Raw genomic sequence first — 22,321 nt, 5'->3', positions numbered from 1 at the left:
CGCACGTCAAAATCGTACTCTTGGAGCGTAATAATTCACCGGGCAAATTTGTGCTTGAGCTGCTGCTTGGAAAACATCTATGTTAAAGCAGCATTATCCCTTACCACGGTGAACCTGCATCCAAACAGATAGTGCCGAAATTTGTCGTCCACGCTCCACACCACCGCCAGACATTCCGGCTCATTGGAGTGATAGTGGCGCTCGGTATCGGATAGCTTCCGGCTGGCATAAGCGACAATGTGCTCGACGCCGTCTAAATCGCGTTGAACGAGCACGCCCCTAGACCGACTTGGTTAGCATCGGTGTGGACTTCAGTGGTCCAGGCATCATGAAAGTGACTCAATACTGGACAGACAGTGAGCTTCTGCTTTATCGTCCGAAAAGCGGTGTCTCGCGCATCGCCCCATTCAAACTGGACGCCCTTATTGAGGAGATCGCTCAGGGGAGCTGCAATCCCCGAAGCGAAGTGGGGAATAAACCTCCGCAAGTACGACGCCATGCCCATAAATGACTGAACCTGCTTCAAGCTGGCGGGTGTGGGATAGTCTGACACTGACGCGATGCGCTCCGGGAGTAGCTGTATACCGTCAGGAGAAATATTATGTCCAAGGTAGGCTATCTTAGACAGACCGAACTGACACTTGTCGCGGATCAAGCGGAACCCCGCCTCTTGGAGTCTGTGGACCACTTCGTCTAAATTTCGCAGGTGTTCGTCCTCGGTGGTGCCAACGACCAGGATGTCATCCAGGTAGACCACGCAGGCTCGGTTCTTGAGGGAGCCTAGGACTGAATTCATCGCACGCTGAAATGTGCTGGGGGCCGTTCTGAGCCCAAACGGCATGCGATTGAATTCATATAAGCCTGATGGAGTGCGAAAAGCTGTCTTGCTTTTATCTTCTTTTATATTAGCAAAGCAGATCTTATGTGCGAAATAAATGTATGATTTTTATCAATTACCTGGTGCTCATTAGTGATTCGAGTGATTTCCTTAAACTATGCTATTTCTAGCATAGCTCGTTTTGTTGTCACCACGTATGTCGATTTCGGTGACCAATGCTTGTTACAGTCGCTGTGAAATAGTGTACTTTTTATTGCAATTGATGCGTGTAATTATGTCAATATTACAAATTATGTACTTTGTAACCCCCCCTTAATGACGCTGAGGGTACTGTAATAAACGAATAAATAAACTGCAAGTTTCAATGCACTGCGACATTATTTACAGCATTATGCTGTACTTATCAATGTCTTTGCGGAGTATGAGCATCTTTGAAATAAAAAGAAAATATTCCAGTCTCTGTATTGATGTGTCGGTATTCCGGAATACTTTTTTCGTCTTTTTGCAAAAGTATCTCCGAAATATCCCGTCACGTTAAAGGCAAATGTATCTCAGTATCCGTATTTTAGGCTTCCAGTTCATGTATTTCGATATCTATTCCGGAATACTTTTCCGAGTATCTCTGCCTAGCCCTGATATATATAATACAGAATGCTAGAAAAATGTATGTGCAAACGGCATGTACATTTACCAGATGTAATACCGCCTGCAGTTGCGCAGAACTCCAAGATTCATGATATTGCGAACCAGCGAAGTACTTACTAAGCGTCCGTAAGGCAGTACGCGCAGCCACCCACTTTTGATTCTGGTGCTGACAAAAATGATGACAAATTAAACCTGAGCGCTTTGTAAACGCCCACCCACTTTGCGCAATTCACATGGTGTGACACCTGGTGAGACGCTTGGCGTGACGCCCCGCTGCCACACAATATCACGCGTTTAATGGGACAACTCCCACTACATGACGCCTGTATACGCGTTTTTTCCGAAGCAGTGTGGAGCGCTGGCGTGGCTCTGTGGTGAAACACCTGACTCGCGCACATGGCCTCTGTTCGAGTAGCACTCGCACCCCAGGTTTTTAAAAGACCTGGGATTCAAAATAGTTGCAGTCGAGATGCAATTAAAAAATAGATTTTTTTTGCATACGGAGCACGCCGTCGACGCAACACCAGAATTTCTGCGACACGCACTTTTTAATGCTTTCGTGTTAAAACACCATTCAACGCCCCATTGCAGGAACTTGGCGCCCCATGTGCTTCCACAAGTCAGTGTGGCAGGCAATACTGCTGCTTGGGTACGGGCGTCAGTCATCCTACTTGTCAACCTCTTGCAAAAGTTGGCCACCGGTGCAGCAGGACACTTTTCGGTAACGTCTACCCTCGTTTCTGTCCCTGTGAAATTCCAGGTAATTTTAATTTTGCAAACTTCGTCGGTAAAATCCCCTGCCTCCATATAACTAGATTGCTGTGGTAGCCTACGCGAGAATATCTATAGCCTACGTTTACGTGCTACAACCATCTCAAGTAAGGCATGCCTTAGTGTTGCAACACCGGATCAAAGGTGACTAAAAATGGATGACGCTTAATATTTGTCTCAAAGAATGCTACGCAACAGCGTTATCAGACTCCGTTCGCATCGTTATCTCATTCCCTTGCCATCATTCACTAATTAGTGGACGTCTAAACCGCGCAATGATGGAAAGCACAAGTGTTAGCACGGCGTTTGCCGTTGAGAACTTTCTGAAGGCGCCTTCTGCTATTAAATTCGCGGAGTACACATTACGCATCTGTAAGGCAGTACACGTACCTACCTTACTGCGTACTATGTGATGCTCTTTCTGATGGTGATAATTACGCTGAATGATCCCTCAGCGACTTCCTATAGGTTGGCAGCTTTCCATCAGCCGCAAGTCACACAATTTACATGTGAGAAGCGTAGTGCGATTCTGTGCATGTGCCATTCAATGTTACACCTGTTAACACGACACCTTGACCGACATGGCGACTGCATAAGAACTGCCACGCAGAATAAATTGGTTAAATTCTGGCTCGAACCTTGGTTCCTATTATTCTAATCCATCTGCAGTTTTCGCTCTCGGACAACGCCCATTTTTCACTCCCAATCAATGCTGCGGACGCCGTCATCGACATCGCATTTTTTCTGACACGGGCTCTTTGTCGATATGAGTTGAAGTTGTGACTTTTAACGTAGACACACTGTTCGCCATATTTACACCAGTGCTGGCCAGTATCGAAAGATATAATATGTCTCTTAGATACCATGTTCTTTCCGTATCTTGTATCTGTATCGTGATACGTCTCGCAAGACATGTATTAGTATCTGTAATGGACGTTGCTTGGAGCCAGACGCTCAGTAACAGAACAAATGGTTTATTGAGCGTTCCGATAAGTAGTGGCTAACAGATGACGTCATTCGCACGTAGCTCACGTGCGTCTAAACACAGAGAGCGCCGTTTGGTGCCGCATCCTAACATTCCTCCCTTTTAAGTTTAAATATAGCACAATATCTCTAAACACTGGAGCCAAAGCGAACGACTGGTCTACGAGTTCGTGCTAATCTTCTCAGCACGGGTCCCTCGGGACCTGGGCTGGCGATGTCAGACTCCACGTCGAGAGTTGCTTGTACCGGAGGAAGCCGGAAGTGGTACCGTGCAAAAGTATACCTTGCAAAAGTATAAACGTTGCCTTAACTCCGCTTCTGAAACTGATATAGCTGACACTAAGGCGCCTGAATTATCTAAAGGCGGCGATCTTCTTTCCTCTTTCCGCCAGAGTGTCCATGCGATGAGGGACGGTGATGAGGCCTTCGCATCCCTATTGATGGAGAAGGATCACGTCGAGACGTCTCAACGAAAACATGCGCTCTAACATCTACGCGCCGCCGACCAACTGTTTCAAAGCTCGTTCACACCGACGGCATAGCGCCCAAAGTGGACGAGCTCGAAAGCGGAAAGCGGAGGAAAGTTCCTCTCCAGGCCACGAAAGCGGGCGGAAAACGAGGCGGCGAGCTCGCGATCACTCGGAGGACCAATTTCTTGCCGCAGCCATCAGAACGGCATGCGGCAGTTGCACTGGTGTAAACATTCGGTTGAGCCAGAAATGGCGCGAGATCTACGCGCGTGTCTCGGGTGGAGAATTAGCACCACATGACAACGACCCACTCGTAAAAGCGCGAGAGGTCCCGCCTCCTCGGCCGCGTGAGCTGGCAGGCAAGCTCTGCTGTCTGGACAAGTACGCGCACTCGTGGACTCATCATGCTGAAAAAATCACGCCATATCCACAAAATGAATGATGATTGAGGAGCTGGCTCGGAGATAACCGGGTAAACCGTGAATGCTCCGTAGAATTCCTCTACTGTCATATAAACTGGAGAAGTGGCGAAAGGAGGACTAGTTGGTACATAACTTAAAACTTGAGAAACAGCGCAAAGACAGGACAGCGCAAGACAGGGTCTCGGCAGCGAGCCCGCGCTTCTGCGGCCTTGCGAGCCCTCCGCTCCGCCGCCTTGTCTTCTTCGTTCGTGTTATTAGTATCGAAGTGCACTGACTGACGACTGTCGAAAGAGAGAAGAAGCGCGCAGTTGTGGCCCTCTGGTGGTCTCCTATCGAACTTGAGCACGCGCCGGAGTGGAGCGAGCGCCGCATGCTACAGTTGGCTATGCTCTATATGTGGTTTTGCCTGCGTTATTATCATCATCAAGGCGCTCGAAGAACAAGAGGAAGACGACTTTCTTTCGCGCGAGCGTGCGCATGCTGCAGTTGGCTATGCTATATGTGGTTTTACCTGCGTTAACTTCATCATCAAGGCGCTCGAAGAACAAACCGCCGTGTGGTCTTGTGTAGTCGTGCCGCATGCATGGATATTGTAGCCGTAGGGCGATCACACTTTGGCTTCCCTAACGGCTCGGTTAAGGTCTCCACCGAGAAGCCAAGACAGGCTAACGATTGGGAAGGCGATACGAACAAGGTCCGATTACCTTATCGTGTTCTACTATTGCAAGCGGCGCGCAAGCGCCCTGCAAGTTTTTTCAAGACTCTCTTTGTTGTGTTGGTGCCATGACACTTCCTCCTAGCCGCTATACTGTGCTGCTAACTCCAATGCGTCCGGCCTCTCTCGCGCAAGTTCTGATGCCGCAATAGTGCGGTTGTTGAAGTTTCTCTTCCATGGTGCTTCGTTACGAAGTCCGAAGAATGGAAGAATGGGGTTTCTTTGCCTCTCGTAGATGTAAGTTTTACTTGCATGCTATGAGATTGACTTATATGCAAATGAGATTCTAACAAATATCACTTCACTGGTACCTGCGCTTGATGTAATCGAAGAATTTGGCTAACAAAAAATATCCTGGCGTACGGTATTTGTGTGCTGCCAGCTATCTTTACTCCAAGAATTTCTTTTAAATTGTAGTTTGATGGTGGCACAGCTGTTTTCTCAGCTGTCATATTGCAGCCGAAAGCTTGGTCTCTGCATACCTAGGATTCGGTATAGATTTTTCGCTTCTGTTTTCCGGCATATGCATTTTAACAGTGAAGCTGCTATAACTCGGCGTAAAATGTGCACGAATTCCTGCCGAAAAGAAGTCTTCATGATGCGGAATTCGAACCCGCGTATCCTCGATCCGAAGACGAGCACCCTAACCACTCAGCTAGCCAGGTACACTAGCAGAGCCTAGCATAGCATTGTATAGCATAGGGTAACAAGGGGGTGGGAAAGGGAATATAGCGTGAGGAGGATAAATGTGATGGCGTGGAGGAGGGAAAGGAGGAAGGGTAAAATAAATCGTAGCACAAAAAGAATGAGAAAGTGCGAAATAGAAGGAAGACGTATAGAAAGAAAAATAGATCAACTAAAGAGAGAGGAAGAAAAGAAAGAAAGATGAAGGAAGCGTCGCGTCGTCTAGCGACCAGATACCGTAAGACCTGGCCAAGCCGCGCATGCGCAGTAGCTAAACCACGCCCACCGTTGGAGATATCGCGCGCAGCCTCCGCTCTATAGTGCATAGCCTGGCGACGCCCGTTCGTGTCCAGAGTGTTATGGGGCGTTCTGGAAAAGTGCGTACTCCCGAAGCCGCGCATCTTGAAGCTATACGTGTCGTTCGACGGGCAGTACGAGCGGCGATGGGCCCGTGCTTCGCTGTGCCAAGCTTTCGCGACTTAGTGGAAACTACCGGCATTTCTTTTAACGTGCTGCTAAAATAAGTAACTCCTTCATTCATATTTTAACTGTCTGCTTCGTTCCTAATATTTATATGTTTACTTTGCGTTTGAGTTTACCGCGGCGTCAAGCTGATGGTCGGGACAAATAAAAATAGCTGTCTCTCCTGCATTTGATAGTACATATAAGTATGAAGTGGCTACCGGCAAAGCAGATTCGTCCGAGTTGATAACAGCCACACTGTTAAAACGAGTATAGTCCATGTTCGCCAGGGCGCACCAGAATATACTGTGTACTAGAGTTACTCTATATGGTACCTTTAGGTAGCAGAGTTGCGCATCTGTCTTTAGGTAGCAGAGTTGCGCATCTAGCAAACACGCCTTGCGTAGAAGCTGACGCTTGGGCCAATTTTTGTATTTCTCGATGCCGGCGCTTCAGCGAACTGGATTGACACTAATTGTTCACAGTAAAGTTAATCACCGGTCATCGGCACTCCAAACACGTTGATCGGTGACCGGGTAGGCATGCCGCCTGCCAAGACGGAGTGCGTCTTCGCCGCATAGCTGTGGTTGCTAGCCAGACCCATGAGCAACTCTGCTACCTAAAGGTAGCATATACAGTAACTCTACTGTGCACTGGTCTGTGTGCACGCCATTAGTTCCTGTCCCTGTGTGGTATAAGCGCTCGGCCTTTGCCAGCGTATGCGGGCACGAAGGAACTAAGGCCTGAAAGCTAACTGCGCTGGAATGAACCTGTTTTGAACTAAATGTCACACAAAGTTTTAAAGAGGTTTTAAACTGTGCGATAAATACGGGACAAAAACAGGAACACATACGCACGCACACACAAGCGCAGAACTTGCAACTTGCCGCAGAACTTACAGCAGTTCGAAGTTCTGCGCTTGTCTGTGTACGGTGTATGTGTTCCTGTTTCCGTCCCGTATTAATCGCGCACTTTAAAACCTCTTTAAAACCATGAACCGACTAGCCCAACAACATGCCTTGCTTCATGCAAAGTCTCGTCTCGCCCAAACGCAATACGCGACAGAGAGATAAAATATTTATTTTGTTTTCAGTGAAAACATCAGCCAGTGGGATCTTCAATCCGGGCGCCCGTTGGCGCGGGCCGCTATCCTAGCATATTTCATGAGGGCCTCTTGAGTTTTTTTGTGTGTGTGTCCTTGGTTGTATGGGGGATTGTGTGGTCATTCCTATATCCTGTGTCACCGGGTGGCTGTTCTGTTGTCGCAGAACTTGCACTGCGGTGCGCGTGTGTCGGGATCTATTTTACAATGTATGTATGGGTTAGAGTAGAAGAAGGTCTGCACGCGACGCCACGCTACCTGGGATTCTTTACTGAGGTTTCGGCCCGGAGGAGGGGGGGAGTTTCTGTCTTTGGAGTTTTTGATGTTGAATTATTTCTGTGCATGTGAGAAGCGGGTCCTTACGCATAGCCGAGGGTGGATGCGATATGCCGGGGTCGAGGTCCGGAAGAGTAATTCACGTAATACGCACTGCGTGACGCCGTCTCTGGGAGGCACCGCAACTTACCCACACCGGCCCCGAACACAGATCACCCTGTCCCAGCGTAAACAGATGAAAATCAAGTGAACTGTGCCATGTACTTGCCTTTGGAACGAAGCTATTATCTGCCTGCTGAACGTCACTATTGAAAATTGCAGATAAAAATTAACAGTACCAGACATTATAGCTTCAGTGATATCAATAAACATTAAGAACTCTGAAGCAATATATTTTAACTTTATTTAACTTGCCCTCTATACTGTACGAGGTGAAGATTTATAAATAGGGCGCACCGAAATTCTCAGAGTTTGGTTAGACGGCAGCAAATCAGGTACAACAACAGGCGCGCCATTTTACCACCAACTGGCAGATCAGCAGGTTCGGTGACCACCGTCACACATATGAAACCTTTCGAAAATCTAAATATTGCTTCCTAAAGAACGCTTCTACAAAGAGGCAAAAGTAGCAACTTGCTTAGATACTATAAACTGCTTTCTCCGGCGACGCACATGATCGCAGCACGCACGATCGGACGATGACGACGAACAGCGCGCGCTTAGTGAACTAAAAAACAGCTGGCGCTATTGGTTCTTCATTTTTTCAACTAAAATGAAGAGCTGGAGTCTAATAAATGCTAAATTTAGCGGGGAATGGCAAAGATCGAGTGTGTGTTGTTTGCCTGGCCTTCTGCTGAGGTCAACAATTATTGTTGAATTGCCAGTTCAACGGTTAAGTAAAGAGCTCACACTCTTGTAGGGCCCTTCGGCTGAGCTATTGCCCTGCTGTCAGCGTCACGAGCGGCCGGTTAGACCTATAATGTATTCCGAGATCTGGGACGACAATCGCCATGAATAAATAGAACCCGTGCCCTTATGCCCCGAAAGCCAGTGTCTTCACCACTGGGCTACGCACACGTGCTTGATCAATGTGAATGCGTGTACATCTAAACCGTACGAATGTGGTGTACCCACGGCGCAAAAAAATGTAGGAGAGCATTTTAAATTTATATAAAGGCTTTACTAATTTTTTTTTCGTAGCGCACTAAAAGGCCTGTGCAGGATACGATGTAGACCCGGCATGCAGGATTACACGCATCGGCATTTTTTTTACGGGAGAAGCTCCTTTGGGTGTGGGTCTGTGCCTCCTCTGTAGTATGTAGAGGTAGTGGGTAGCCACCTCTAGTTCTCAGAAAGATCCCTAGATGGCGCGGAGGCGCTCGCTGCGTTGCAGATGCCTGCTCTGCCTCCCCCCCCCCCTCCCTCGCCTCGCGAAGCCGTAGTAGGCAGCGTCTGCTAGCGAGTTTCTTGATTGAAAATACCGACTGCTCGCGTTGCACAACCGTTCACTGACCACCCCGTATATATAGGCACTAGATTTTGACCTCCTAGTGTAGTGCCTGGGTGAGATTTCTCCTGTGCGTGATTAAACAATAAAAATTCACAGCGTACATGTAAAATTAAAATGAGCTGCAAGTCGCCATGGCTCTCATCGACTCTTTAGTATAAACGCGCCCGATCTCACGTCGTTCATGATGTACTGAACAGAATTCACGGAAGATTCACATATGGCGCGTGTCATTGGTGGAACACAATAGTTCGATTTAGTGCGGCGACGTACGCTAGGGGGACCGTTGTAATGAAGGGACCGCGTAAACCAACAGTACAATAAAGGTTTGATGTTTAATATATACACGGTGTTTCTCGCGTGTTTACTTGATCATATACTGGGCGAATTACTCGGAGTATTCACGGTTTACCGATGATTCCCTCCGGGGCTTCGCAGCAATCATCATCATTCACCCCGTGGATATGCTGCCGATCTTTTTCCTTCTCAAATCTTAATGTCCACTTCGCGTTTCGATGCCATTCTTGAGGCGGCTCTTAGAGATGCGGACTAGCGAGTAAGCGAGCCCATAGGTACTACCATGGGAGTGAAACTTCCTATCCATGGAACGCGATGTTTCAGGGACTTTACGCGATATTCGCTCGCAGCGCCGGACGAACGCCTGGTGTTTGGGGGCGGTACTAAAACATGGCGGCGCATTGCAGACACGCACTGGGGGACGCCACCTTGATGAGGACTGAGGATTCTAGTGGCGGGGGGCGGCGATATTGCACCAAGTTCAATTGGGACGCCCCAGCAAGCCGCATTGAGCAATTGGAAGGTAATCAGATGGCGAGCGCGCGACCTTCCTCCTGTTGCGCAACCCGCCGCATGAACAAAACGGCAATCGTTGCGTTCTGATTTATGAAGGTTTGCCCGTCCACCCATTTTCGCACCACTTATTCTAAGTAAGACTTTGTTTTTGTTTACGTGTACACATAAATTAGACAAGAATAAAGAGCAGAGTTTGTTTGAATGTTTTATTGCCTAAACAAACCATTCATACAGTAAAAAGACAACTTGAATATTTCACGTTTTTAGTCGCATGCAAAAGTCGCATCCTGATATGCCGTGCAAGCGTAGATACACAAAACGAGCAGCATACAGATCGTACCTTTCGTCCGCAAAGATCCGAAAGAATTTTGTGCCGGTGTCGCGTGAAGAATTTCGACACCACTCAGCACCCAACGGTTTGTGATGACGGCGCGAATCGATTCATGCGTCTGTTTCGGGGTGCTATTCTGGACTTCCGCCATTTTCTGTCAAATTTGACGTAGGCGTGACGTGTACACAATGATGACGCAAACGCATGAAATGCTTGCGAAACGTGACGTGAAGGGGACATAAGATGCAAAGAAACGTGCAATTAAATAGTATTTTCTATCTGAAATTGTTAATGCAACAATAAAAAAATAAAAGAAATGTGAAGCGTTTAGTTTTAAAGTTGTGAAGCAGACGATATTGTCTGCAATTTCGCGCCATATTTAGAGATGAGCGACAAAGCCATAGTAACTTTTTTAGCCAATAAGCGAGCCAGCCAAGCGAGCGTCGACATTGCCGACATCGTTATTTCGCTGGTTGTTTTGTGTAGGTGTTCTGTGGTTATGATGGCAGATCGCCGAACAGTGGGCCGCGATGTTGCATTTTTTTACCGATCGTCCCCGTATGGGGAGGGTGGTTTGCGACTTACTACCGGAGGTACGACGGGAGCCGTGACAGACGATGACAGAGCGCCTTTACCGCCTGGGCCCCAGCAGCAGGCCGCCGCCGGAGTGGCGGTGGCTATGGCGAACTAAAGTGGCGGCAGCTCGAGCTCGAGGCGCGGAATGACGGTGCAGTCAGGTAAGCTTGCGTTTCACTCGGGTGCTGTTGACGTTTCAGCTATGCACATGTCTATTGCAGGAGAACAGGCGGAGGGCCGTTCGATTTGGCGACGCACGTTTCGGTGGACGACGCCCGCATCGTTACAAGTATGCGCGTCGACCCCGTCTTGGGATGCGGTGGCCCTTCGTTCCCAGGGCCCGCGGCGTCCAGAAGCGCTGCCGATAGTATAGAGCTAAGGAGCTGCACAGCATTGCAAGTATTAATAATGCCCCTTCTGTTCCTTCTGTCTTTTTTGTTGCGGTGGCTGTTCCGCGTCTAGTTTATCTTAAGTAATGTGCCAACAGCCCAACAGCCAGCTGAGTTATTTATAACGTCTCCGATGCGCGAAGTATCTTCCTGAACTGTCGTGATCATAAAGATGGTGCTATATGTTTTGCTGAAAATGCGTAAGGACTACTGTAAGTAAAAGTTAAATCTTGTAAATATACATAAACAGAAGCAATAAGAGTTAAGTTTCAGGACCTCACGTTAAGCGCGATCAGTTGAATCTGAAAGATAAAGTCTAGGCGAATCTCAATCCACCGAAGTGATGCATCTCCGAAGGTGTTAACTGTGGAAGGTACTTCCACGTTGCTTACAAAATACGGATAAGAAGTGCATAATGGCCACAGATAAAGAAGAGGAATTGTAGTATTTCATGCAGTTGATGTTACATTGGACTGGCAGCACTAAAAAAGTGCACAAACTGCATTCAAAGAGATGTCTTTTATGCAGATGTGCTGGTTTCAAAAACTGGCTGGTATAATATTAGAGGCATTCTTTGTTGTTGTTGGCAGCAGTGAATGATAAGACAATGATGTAAGCAATGAGACAACTTGACTCCTTTTTATTATTGCAAGGATGATGAATTGACTCACAATGATGAATTGACAGAAGAAGATCAATTGACTCACAATACATTCTGAAATATCATGTATTACTCTTGCATGCAAACTTTTATAGTCCACCAGAGAAACCAGGACAGAAAGTAGCTACGCAGTGCTGTGCCCACGTTGCCCCTTTCGGTACTGGTTCGTTTTGTGCCTATAAGCGTTTACATAAATTACCAACCACAGCAAGCTTGTGCACTTGCATGTACGAGTGGCTACTACATGAATAAAGCTTTTGTATACACCTGCCAGACTCGTACAGTCATCACACGGGATCGCGTTGTGAATAAAGTGCTGAAAACAATGCTCTGGAATGGCATTCAATGTTGCATGCAGTGCTGCAAAATAACACAGGCTGTTTACAGAGTCACTATGGTCTCAACAAACTAGTCCTGCTATGTTTTGCGGCAGAAGCTGAGCATGCTTTTCCCTAACTGCTTGGTACAATAGCATGCTCTCAATGAACGAACACAATGACGCTTTTGTCAGAATACAATTCCTGCAAGAACACAAGTACAGGGGATAGGTATAGGATCGAACACAATGCAAGTGGCTACTTTGTCATGGGAAACAGCAAGAGCTTCTTGTGTTTCACGTTTCTGTGCACATCTCGCAGGAATGTAAACCCCATTACATCGAGTCGTGCTCAGCTGTGAACCACAACAGAGCGTGATCCTGCCTTTGCCTACCCGCCTGGTACATGTCCACTGCAGCCGTATCGTCGCTATTGTTGTTGTAAAGGTCCGCAAGGGATGTCGTCTGACTCAGGCAGCTGCTGCCAAACACCGAGGTTGGGAAGCACGACACAAACTGCGATGATCTTCGACGTGAAGAGTGGGCTATAGTACCGTGTTCTGTACCTCTGCAAGCACCGAAAGTGGGCCTTGAGGACTCCAGTGCACAGTTATACGACGCACCGCAGTGAAGAGTGGGTGTGGTGGAATCGGGCAGCAGAGGATTCTGCAGGATGTGCTCCAGGGATGGGGTTAAGCAGCCAAGGTTGAAGCGAGTATGCACTATCACCTGTGGAGGACAGTGCTCCAATTAGCATAATATGAATGTATACATGAATATTTACTATTCCTATCTCACTTCTTTTAACTTATTCGAAGACATCGTGTCACTGATATGCACTGCTTTCCTTTTTTTACAGCTAGACATATTGACAGAATTGCTTGTCTGGTTAGGTTACATAATTACGGCTTTTGAAATGCTCCAACGAAAAAAATGGCTTTATCAAGTGAATTCCTTCGTCAGGAGGAATGACAACGAAGCTACTGAACTGCAACCTTTAACTTCTTTCATAGAGAAGAAGGGGCGAGTGACAGAAGGCACCCCTTCTTTGGTGGTAAGGGTGTTGTGCTTTCTTTTGATTGCATGGGACTGATGTGCGGCTGCAGACGGTCAGCGCACTCAAGGCTTGGTTTCCCTTAGTTTTTTTTTTGTGCTTAGGCCGTCAATGAAAAGTGACAGCAGGTTTCTTTTGCAACCGTTTGAGTTGTTTTTTAGTGCTTTTTATGAACCATGACTGAAATACCTTTGTGTTGTCAGTTCACTTATTTTATTGCTATATAGCACATGGCTGTGCTTGCTTATTTGTATTTTTTATGCAAGTTGTCCTTCCTACACATAATTGTATTTATAAATGTACAACATCTATGGTAGTTGTATTTGATGTAATCTTTTTTCTTAACATAGCCTCAGAGTGTAGCATTTTCTGTATCGTCGTATGCTTACTATTTATTATTTCACCACTTTATAATAAAGGATCATACAATGTCTTCATGAAAGTTTATTTCATGCTTGACCTTTCTATTGCACTAGTAGTCTTTCCCATGACCATAAAAAGACAAGCTGAAATTATACACTGAGAGCACGTCGGATTATTGTGTGCCGCCTCGGGTCTCAGTATGACTTGTTTTCTCAAATGTGTGCATGAGAGAATTTTCATTCAAGGGAACACGAGTGCCACTAAAGTAGATAGTGTTCGACCAAGGTAGCTGCCACTAATAACATACAGGGCAGAAATTTGGACAAAGAGACTTGAGTAGTTAAGAACCATGCAGCGTGTAATAAAATTACCATGAATAATGTTTTGCTAGACTAAGACACCACACAAGCATTCTCACGCTTGCATACCAAGCAGCTATTCACCAACCTGGCCACGGCGTCCACTGCCCAGTCCTGGCTCACGGTGGATGTCTTCCACATAAAGGCGTCGTGCACGGGCCCCGAGTGCGAGGGCAGTCACCGGCAGGGTTGGTCACATACCTGCAGAGTGTTGTTTGCGTTGGAAGGAAGTCGGTAGCAGCAATACAACCAGCTACATGCAGAACAACTGTAACTGTGTGGTCCAACGCACTTATTTTTCTCGAGTTGCTTTCGCAGCGCAGCTACGACAGCTGTATCTTTCATTTCATATGTGGCAGGTTACTGCATGTCTGCATATCACTGTTTATGAAATTAGAGCGCAATCAGCACGTTTGATTTCCTTTCATGCATTATTTTTCTTAAAAGCTGCCACGATCAAATATGAAGCTCGATGAACTTTTTATGGTGTCAAGTCACCCCTGCCAAAACTAAATAGTGACGGAAACTCCGTTTACCACGACTACTGCGTTCTTTTCTTGCACTGCAGTTGGAGCCACGGCAAATGTCGTTAAAATACTGGAGAGTGGCGAAAAGCTGTCTTTCACGTTCGTCCTTTGCATTCTACTAACAGCATGCGCGAGATTGAATAAGATGAAATTTGTTCTCACCACCATGACGCTGAGGGCGTAAAAGTTCTTGCGGCAAAAGTAAGCAGCCTCGTTGCCATCGTCCGTTTCATACGGCGCACTTATGCACACGAACGTGTCGTCGACCACCTCAACGCAGCCTTCAAATCTTGCATCTATGTGGACAAAGTCTTCCATTTGGCAGGGAGGGCGATCCACTCATTGCCGAGGCGCTCGACGATCGCTTCCATGACAGCATGAATCGTGAGACCCACACTGGACTAGCTCGTCGCCACGTCCTCGTTGTTCGCGATCGCGTCGTGGCAACTGTCGGTGGCGAACAAGCGAAGGGCGCAAAGTACTTGTAGCTCAACAAAAACAACAACAACGGTCGGGGCTGTTCTCGTGTCCGTACGCCGCCTCTTCAGGTCCTGGCGAAGCTCCCCGCACAGCCATAGCACAGTGTCCTTCGTCAGCCGGCACCGCAGTTGAAACAATTGATCGGTCATCACAAAATCATCGCGGTACTCGCGGAATTCTTTCTTCCCGCAGCTCCAGCCACAACACAACAAAGGGCAGCGCCATTTTTCTTCGCTTATCTAGCGTTCTCTTGCGGCGAGAACCGCAACTTCGAACAAGCCAAATTAAACAATAACCTTTTATTTTAACGAGCAAGCTTCATGTACAACACTTTATAATATTACTAACCGAAAACATGCTTGTAAAGTAACTCGCGGAATGACATCTACACATACGTATGTGAGGCTGCATATCGAACAAGCAACTCAATTTACAACAATATGGCGGCCAATTTTGGGCACTTCATCGTTCTCACATTTTAAGCTGCAAATTTGGCAGGATGCAACGTCACGCAACGTCAAATTGACGCTACAAAAAGTGAGGTCCTGTGACGCAATGGGCGCCATCACTGCAATGTCCAATCGTGTTGCAGACATGGCGGCACTTCGACAAGCGAGCAGTAGTTTCGATAAACCGCAAGTTGACCGTAGGCACAGCTCAATACCATATTTCGGTTTCGTTGTTCCACCCAAACCTTTATTTCTACATGACAGAGTACGGCGAAGCGTTACTTCGAAAAAAATTAACTATTTTTTGGCACGTTACGTCATCGCGGATTCCTGTGTCGTAACGCCATTGCAGCGCCACAATGCAAACGACCTCGCGTGACCAATCAAATCATCAACATGGCGGAATTTGACAACATGGCGGAATTTGACAATGTCCAGAATAGCACCCTCGCTTAAGCTTGCAAGGGTTCCGCTGAAACAAACTTCACGGTGGTAAAAGCGGCCTTTGGGACACCGTAGGCCGTAGCATACATGGGCGCGCGACAAGAAACGCCCCCTTTTCCCCGTGAGAGATAAGACGGCGCAGTTCCCGTTTTCCACTCCGGTTGGCGCTCGTATTTTCGCAAACTTCAACAGCAACCTTAAGGTTCACTTGCGTATTAAAAACTCCGGAGTTAATAAGTAACCTGGCAATGAATATAAACTGGAACAACATTGTTCATTTATGCTCGTAGGCAGTACAGCCCCCAAACAATAGGATCGCTGCGGTCACGGGACAGGAAAACCACGAAGTTTCATCCCCCTGGTACTGCGCCTGGTAGACGATGTTCAGACCATCTACTGAGTATATTTCTGTGCACTAACTAGCTCAGAAAACCACACTGCTAAATACTTCTCTACGTTACCCCGTCAGCCGTTTTATGCTATTTTCCTTAGGCACTCAATTTTTCATTGTCTCACTTGAGGAGCTATCCTCACCATACTTGAAGCTTAAATATGACGTCATCGCTTCCTCGGCCGCGACGCATCTCAAGTGGCCACTCTTAACTAAGTATGTTTCTCTGTGTCGCCCTCAACCGTTTTATGCTGCTTTCGGGAGGCACTGAATTTTTAACTATCTGACTTGAGCAGGTAACCTCACCTTACTTCAAGCTTAACTAGGGCGGCCGCATGTATCGTGTTTATGTACATTTTATACATAGTGATTGTTTGTTATAGCACCGCCTTTCAATTTTACTTCGCTATATTTCCTGTTCTTTTTTAGATAACCCTAATCCTTCTTACTGCTACAAATCACCAGGCTATCGGAGCTATAAGTAGTAACAGGGTGAACAGCGTCGGTGTCCTCCGATACGTTGTGCGAATGTAGAATAGGTAGGAGACGTTTGCCGACTGCACACGTTGTCTCGTTCTCTTCACATATATACACCCCGCCACATGTTCTCTCGACATATTCACAAGTGAATATGTCGCTGACGAACGCTTTACGTCAGCGGATATGTAAACTGCGAAAAGTCACGGCAATTTCAGGTCCTATATTTATACTCGGCGCTTCATAAAACATGTCGCTGCGAGCGTTGCTGCAGCTGTGCACGTGTACCAGTATTGTTTAAACGGTATTGCTTAAGCGCTATTGTTTTATGTAGCACATTTCGTATTCGGCATTCTTTAGGACATAAGAAGCAATCAGAGGAACAATGTAATGTATTACGCTTACGGATACGGTAAAACTTCACAGCTTCATTTGCACCAGGCTTCTTGCACGAGGCTTCGTGCGCAGGCTTCTCGTTAACGTCGTTTTAATTAAACAGCAACACGCTAGCTGGTCGATAAGCAGAGAAGCGACTCCCGTCACTTCGAAAAGCGACAAGCGAAAACGGTTGAGAGCGCAGCGTATAAAGAGCTGTCATGTTAACTAGCCAAATTAGTCTCAGTAAATTCCTTCGGTATAAAACTAATACACATTTAGCAAGAAAGACAAAACTTTTGAGATACTAACAAACATTTCCTTAACATTGAACTAACTTGGTCGCCGTCACGAACTTTATGGGAAAACATTTTTGCGCATAGACGTTCGCTGCTACATTCATCATCATCACCCTGACTACTCCCACAGCAGGGCCAAGGCTTCTCCCATGTTTCTCTGGCACACTCACACCAGCATCCTAGGCTGAATATTTGCAAACTTTACTTGGCAGGAAATTTGGGAGCGCTCTCCCCTGATTTCCCTTAGAGGATCGCTTCACATATGCGGAAAAGATTTCTGATGATGGAACACATCTCTTCTATACAACTCATAAATTAGACAAATAAAGTGTTCTACACCTACTCTAAAGCATACCAACCAAACCTTGTGCTTTTTTCTGGGGTTGATAATCGCAGACTTAACTTGAAACCGAATAACTGCCCAAATACCGGCACAGAGACATTGAGCCTGACGTATAACTATCTGACTTCGCGCTTCGTCAGTGTTCTTTATCCATATTTTCCGCGGTTATTCGAATTATTAATTTGTACCAACCGAGAAGGTTAAGGAAGATTTGCTAGAGCGGAACCTATGCTTCATGAATGAAGCCGTACCCACTCTAAGGCGGTGACCGCAGCCGCCATCTTAGGACAGGCAAGACAGAACGTTAGCGTTCTGCCAAGAGAAGGAAGTGTTTTCCTGAGAGGCCCAGCGAGTTTAATACGGCAAATTTTTCCTTAGATATATTGCTCCACGTGCGCCTTTGTGTACTGATTTTCTTTGAAACAGCCTAAAATACATGGCAGTCTTTATTCGAAATAAGTTTATCAATAACCCGTCACGGTTATCTGGTGCTTATGGTGCTCGAATGCTGACCTGAAGGCCGCGTAATCGAATCCTGTCCACGATGACCGCGTTGCGATGAAGGCGAAATGCTAGAGGCCCACGTGCTTAGATATATCGGTGTGTTAACGAACACCAAGTGGTCTAAGTTTTCAGAGCCCTGCAGTACGGCGTCTTTCATAGTCATATATTTTGTGGTTTTGGGGTGTAAAACCCAAGCAATTATTATTATTACTATATTTACCAATACCCATCTCGTTAACGTAGCGGATGCTTTCACTTTTAAATTAGTCATGCTGTACATGACATGCGTGTCATGATTTTCATGTTAACTCGGGTTATTTATGTTCGTCACACAGTAACGTCGCGCAATACCAACTTCGGGGTCGATCAAGCAAGAGGAACGGCCGTCAGCGCCCCATGAGCGTCGCACGTAAGTCATGGTGTACATGACATGCGTGTTATGATTTTCATGTTAACTCGTGTTATTTATGTTCGTTACACAGTCACGTCACAAGATACCAATTTTGGTGTATATAAATCTAGCGAAACCGCCGCCAGCGCCCCATGAGCGTGGCACGTAAGTCATGCTGTACATGACATGCGTGTCATGATTTTCATGTTAACTCGTGTTATTTATGTTCCTTACACAGTCACGTCGCGCAATACCAATTTCGGGGCAGATCAAGCTAGCGAAACCGCCGCCAGCGCCCCATGAGCGTTGCACGTAAGTCATGCTGTACATGACATGCGTGTCATGATTGTCATGTTAACTCGTGTTTTTATGTTCGTCACACAGTCACGTCACAAGATACCAATTTTGGTGTATATAAATCTAGCGAAACGGCCGCCAGCGCTCCATGAGCGTGGCACGGAAGTCATGCTGTACATGACATGCGTGTCATGATTGTCATGTTAACTCGTGTTTTTATGTTCGTCACACAGTCGCGTCGCGCAATACCAGTTGCGGGGTAGGTCAAGCTAGCGAAACGGCCGCCAGCGCTCCATGAGCGTGGCACGGATGTCATGCTGTACATGACATGCGTGTCATGATTTTCATGTTAACTCGTGTTTTTATGTTCGTCACACAGTCACGTCGCGCAATACCAATTTCGGGGTAGATCAAGCTAGCGAAACTGCCGCAAGCGCTCCATGAGCGCGGCATGTAAGTCATGCTGTACATGACATGCGTGTCATGATTTTCATGTTAACTCGTGTTATTTATGTTCATTACACAGTCACGTCACAAGATACCAATTTCGGTGTATATAAATCTAGCGATACGGCCGCCAGCGCCCCATGAGCGTGGCACGTAAGTCATGCTGTACATGACATGCGTGTCATGATTTTTATGTTAACTCGGGTTATTTATGTTCGTTACACAGTCACGTCGCAAGATACCAATTTATGTGTATATAAAGCTAGCGAAACGGCCGCCAGCGCACCATGAGCGTGGCACGTAAGTCATGCTGTGCATGACATGCGTGTCATGATTTTCATGTTAACTCATGTTATTTATGTTCGTCACACAGTCACGTCGCAAGATACCAATTTTGGTGTATATCAAACTAGCGAAACGGCCGCCAGCGCACCATGAGCGTAGCATGTAAATCATGCCGTACATGACATGCGTGTCATGATTTTCATGTTATGACTTGCAATTTATGTTCGTCATACAGTCATGTTACGCCATACCAATTTTGGTGCACATTCGATGAACCAAGCGACCAGGAGAGCACAAAGTCGTAGGCGGCTAGATAGATAGATAGATAGATAGATAGATAGATAGATAGATAGATAGATAGATAGATAGATAGATAGATAGATAGATAGATAGATAGATAGATAGATAGATAGATAGATAGATAGATAGATAGATACGCTCAAAGTCGCAGAAGTTCGCTAAGAAATGCTTCGCATTTAAAAACGGGGTCACAGAGGAACAGCACTCCATCTAGCTCTAACCAAAATAACCACAATCTCTTGACCGACTACTCTCCTATCTCTGTCATTTCCCTTATCTTCGTCTTCTTTTACTGTTGGCGTTCTTGAGCACCGTTACAATGTGTTTATTTCGCAGGGAACAACAATCTGTTATTTGATAACTTCCCGTGCATTTACATTCAGAGAGAGCGAAACAACTTGACCTCTAAGCGGACACTATCTGAATATAGCATGTATCCGATAAGATGTGTGAGCGAGCGCTGGCTCATCTTTATCCGCTAACGAGTTCTTGGTTTAAACTCCTTGGTACAAAACACCTAAACGAGCACGTTATAGCGGGAACCCTTGCAGTAATGCAGTGCGTTTACATTATTACGAGTGATATATGCGATATGCTGAAGCTCGCAGCAATTCTTGCCGTCTTCGCCATGGCATATACCGAAACTGTGTACAGTACGAGGTATATTTTATGAGACACATCCCGCACAGCTTGATTCTCGCAGTCTTCATGTTCATTTTAAATTGCCTTTCAGCTTATTGCAACAGGAGGCGTACTTGCAAGACTATATTGAATTAGTATACCACCGTGATAGCGTTATTCGTGGGAGAACGAAAGAATAAAGGAAATCTAGTTTTCCATGTTTCTGTCGCCATTCACTCTCTTTGGTGTTCAATGCATTGAACTCGACGGCTGATGAGGTACTTGGTCAGCACAGCAGCTTTAGAACACCTGGAGTGGAGCCATTTTATGTAGCGGCAGATATATATATATATATATTATAAAGAGGTTTATTAGCGGCGACGATACTCAACAGCGACAGTCGAGGCGGGGCCGACTCTCAGCGCGAGTTGCGTTCTCTTCTAAAAGAGCCGAAGAGGGCGACCCACTAGGAGGTGTTCGAGAGGACGACCCATTACCAAGTTCGATCGCTTCGCTACAATTACCCCGGGTACGAAAAGGGAGCCGCCTGGCGACCTAGCAACTTGTCACTATGAGGGGGTCGTGGTAGGGCTTCAGACGCTCCACGTTGACAATGTCGCGCCCTCGACGGCGCATGTCCGAAGATGGTTCTATGGGTTCGATCAGGTAGTTGACCGGGGATGTGCGTTCGACGATACGGTAGGGGCCTTCGTATTTCGGCAGTAGTTTTGAAGAGAGGCCGGTTGCACTGGTAGGGACCGAGAGCCATACGAGCGCTCCGGGGAGGAACGTGCACTCAGAAGTGGTGGTGCCACCACGAAGGCTCTTCTGCCGCTCTTGTTCGTGCGTTGTAAAGGCCTTTGCAAGATCGCGACACTCTTCAGCAAGCCTGGCTGTGTCAGAAATAGGCGCACAATCAGATGGATCCGGCTTGTAGGGAAGGATTGTGTCGATTGTGTGCGACCGGAGCCTGCCATACAATAAGAAAAAGGGTGAGAAACCAGTAGTGCTCTGAGGGGCGGTATTGTAGGCGTACGTAACGAAGGGCAGAATGGCATCCCAATTTGTGTGGTCGGCGGCGACGTACATCGAGAGCATGTCGCCGAGCGTGCGGTTAAAGCGTTCGGTGAGGCCATTCGTCTGCGGATGGTAAGCAGTAGTTTTGCGGTGAACAACGTTGCACTCTTTGAGAATGGCTTCGACGACTTCCGACAAGAAGAGAGGGCCTCGATCACTGAGCAGCTCCTGGGGTGGACCGTGACGCAGCATGAATCGGTGGAGCAGGAAGGAGGCCACATCGCGCGCTGTAGCCGCAGGGAGGGCGGCAGTTTCAGCGTATCGCGTGAGGTGGTCTACAGCGACGATGACCCAGCGGTTACCAGCGGACGTCAGAGGAAGTGGCCCGTACAAATCGATGCCAACGCGCCCAAACGGCCGGTCAGGGCAAGGTAGAGGTTGCAGACCTGCCGGCGACAGGTGCGTTGACGTTTTGCGGCGCTGACAATCGATGCAGGAGCGAACAAACTTCTGCACGTAGCGGTACATTCCTCGCCAAAAGTACCGTTGGCGAATGCGGTGGTAGGTTTTTGATACCCCAGAGTGTGCACACTGCGGATCAGAGTGGAACGACTCGCATATGTGAGAACGCAGACTGCGGGGTATTACTAGTAGCCACTGGCGACCGTCGCCGTCGTAATTGCGTCGATGGAGGAGGTCGTCGCGAACGGCGAAATGGTGGGCTTGACGACGCAATGCGCGAGAGGATGGTGTGGCCGATGGATCGGTCAGCAAGTCTATCAGTGAGGCAATCCATTGATCCTTGCGCTGTTCGGTAGCGATGGTGTGAACGTCGATTGAAGCTACAGCTATGTGAGACACTGAGCTGTGGGCATTGTTGTCAGGCAAGGGAGAGCGGGACAGGGCGCCGGCGTCAGCATGCTGGCGTCCGTTGCG

The 22,321-nt window shown here is 47.1% G+C and overlaps 1 protein-coding gene and 1 long non-coding RNA gene across 1 annotated transcript; one reads left to right on the top strand and one right to left on the bottom strand.

The window, feature by feature from the left end:
* The window catches only part of LOC119373346 (uncharacterized), a 273,279-nt gene that overhangs the window by 59,352 nt on the left and 191,606 nt on the right, over positions 1 to 22,321 (top strand).
* On the bottom strand, positions 12,527 to 14,565 carry LOC125760341 (uncharacterized). The gene is made up of 3 exons (XR_007417886.1): positions 14,522 to 14,565; positions 13,827 to 13,939; positions 12,527 to 12,691 (listed from the first exon to the last, which is right to left on the bottom strand). It is a non-coding gene; the product is annotated as an uncharacterized LOC125760341 (long non-coding RNA).

The sequence above is a fragment of the Rhipicephalus sanguineus genome, chromosome 11 (genome assembly GCF_013339695.2).
Source record: "Rhipicephalus sanguineus isolate Rsan-2018 chromosome 11, BIME_Rsan_1.4, whole genome shotgun sequence".
NCBI classification, from domain to species: Eukaryota; Metazoa; Arthropoda; class Arachnida; order Ixodida; family Ixodidae; genus Rhipicephalus; species Rhipicephalus sanguineus.
This window is presented reverse-complemented; position numbering and strand designations above follow the sequence as displayed.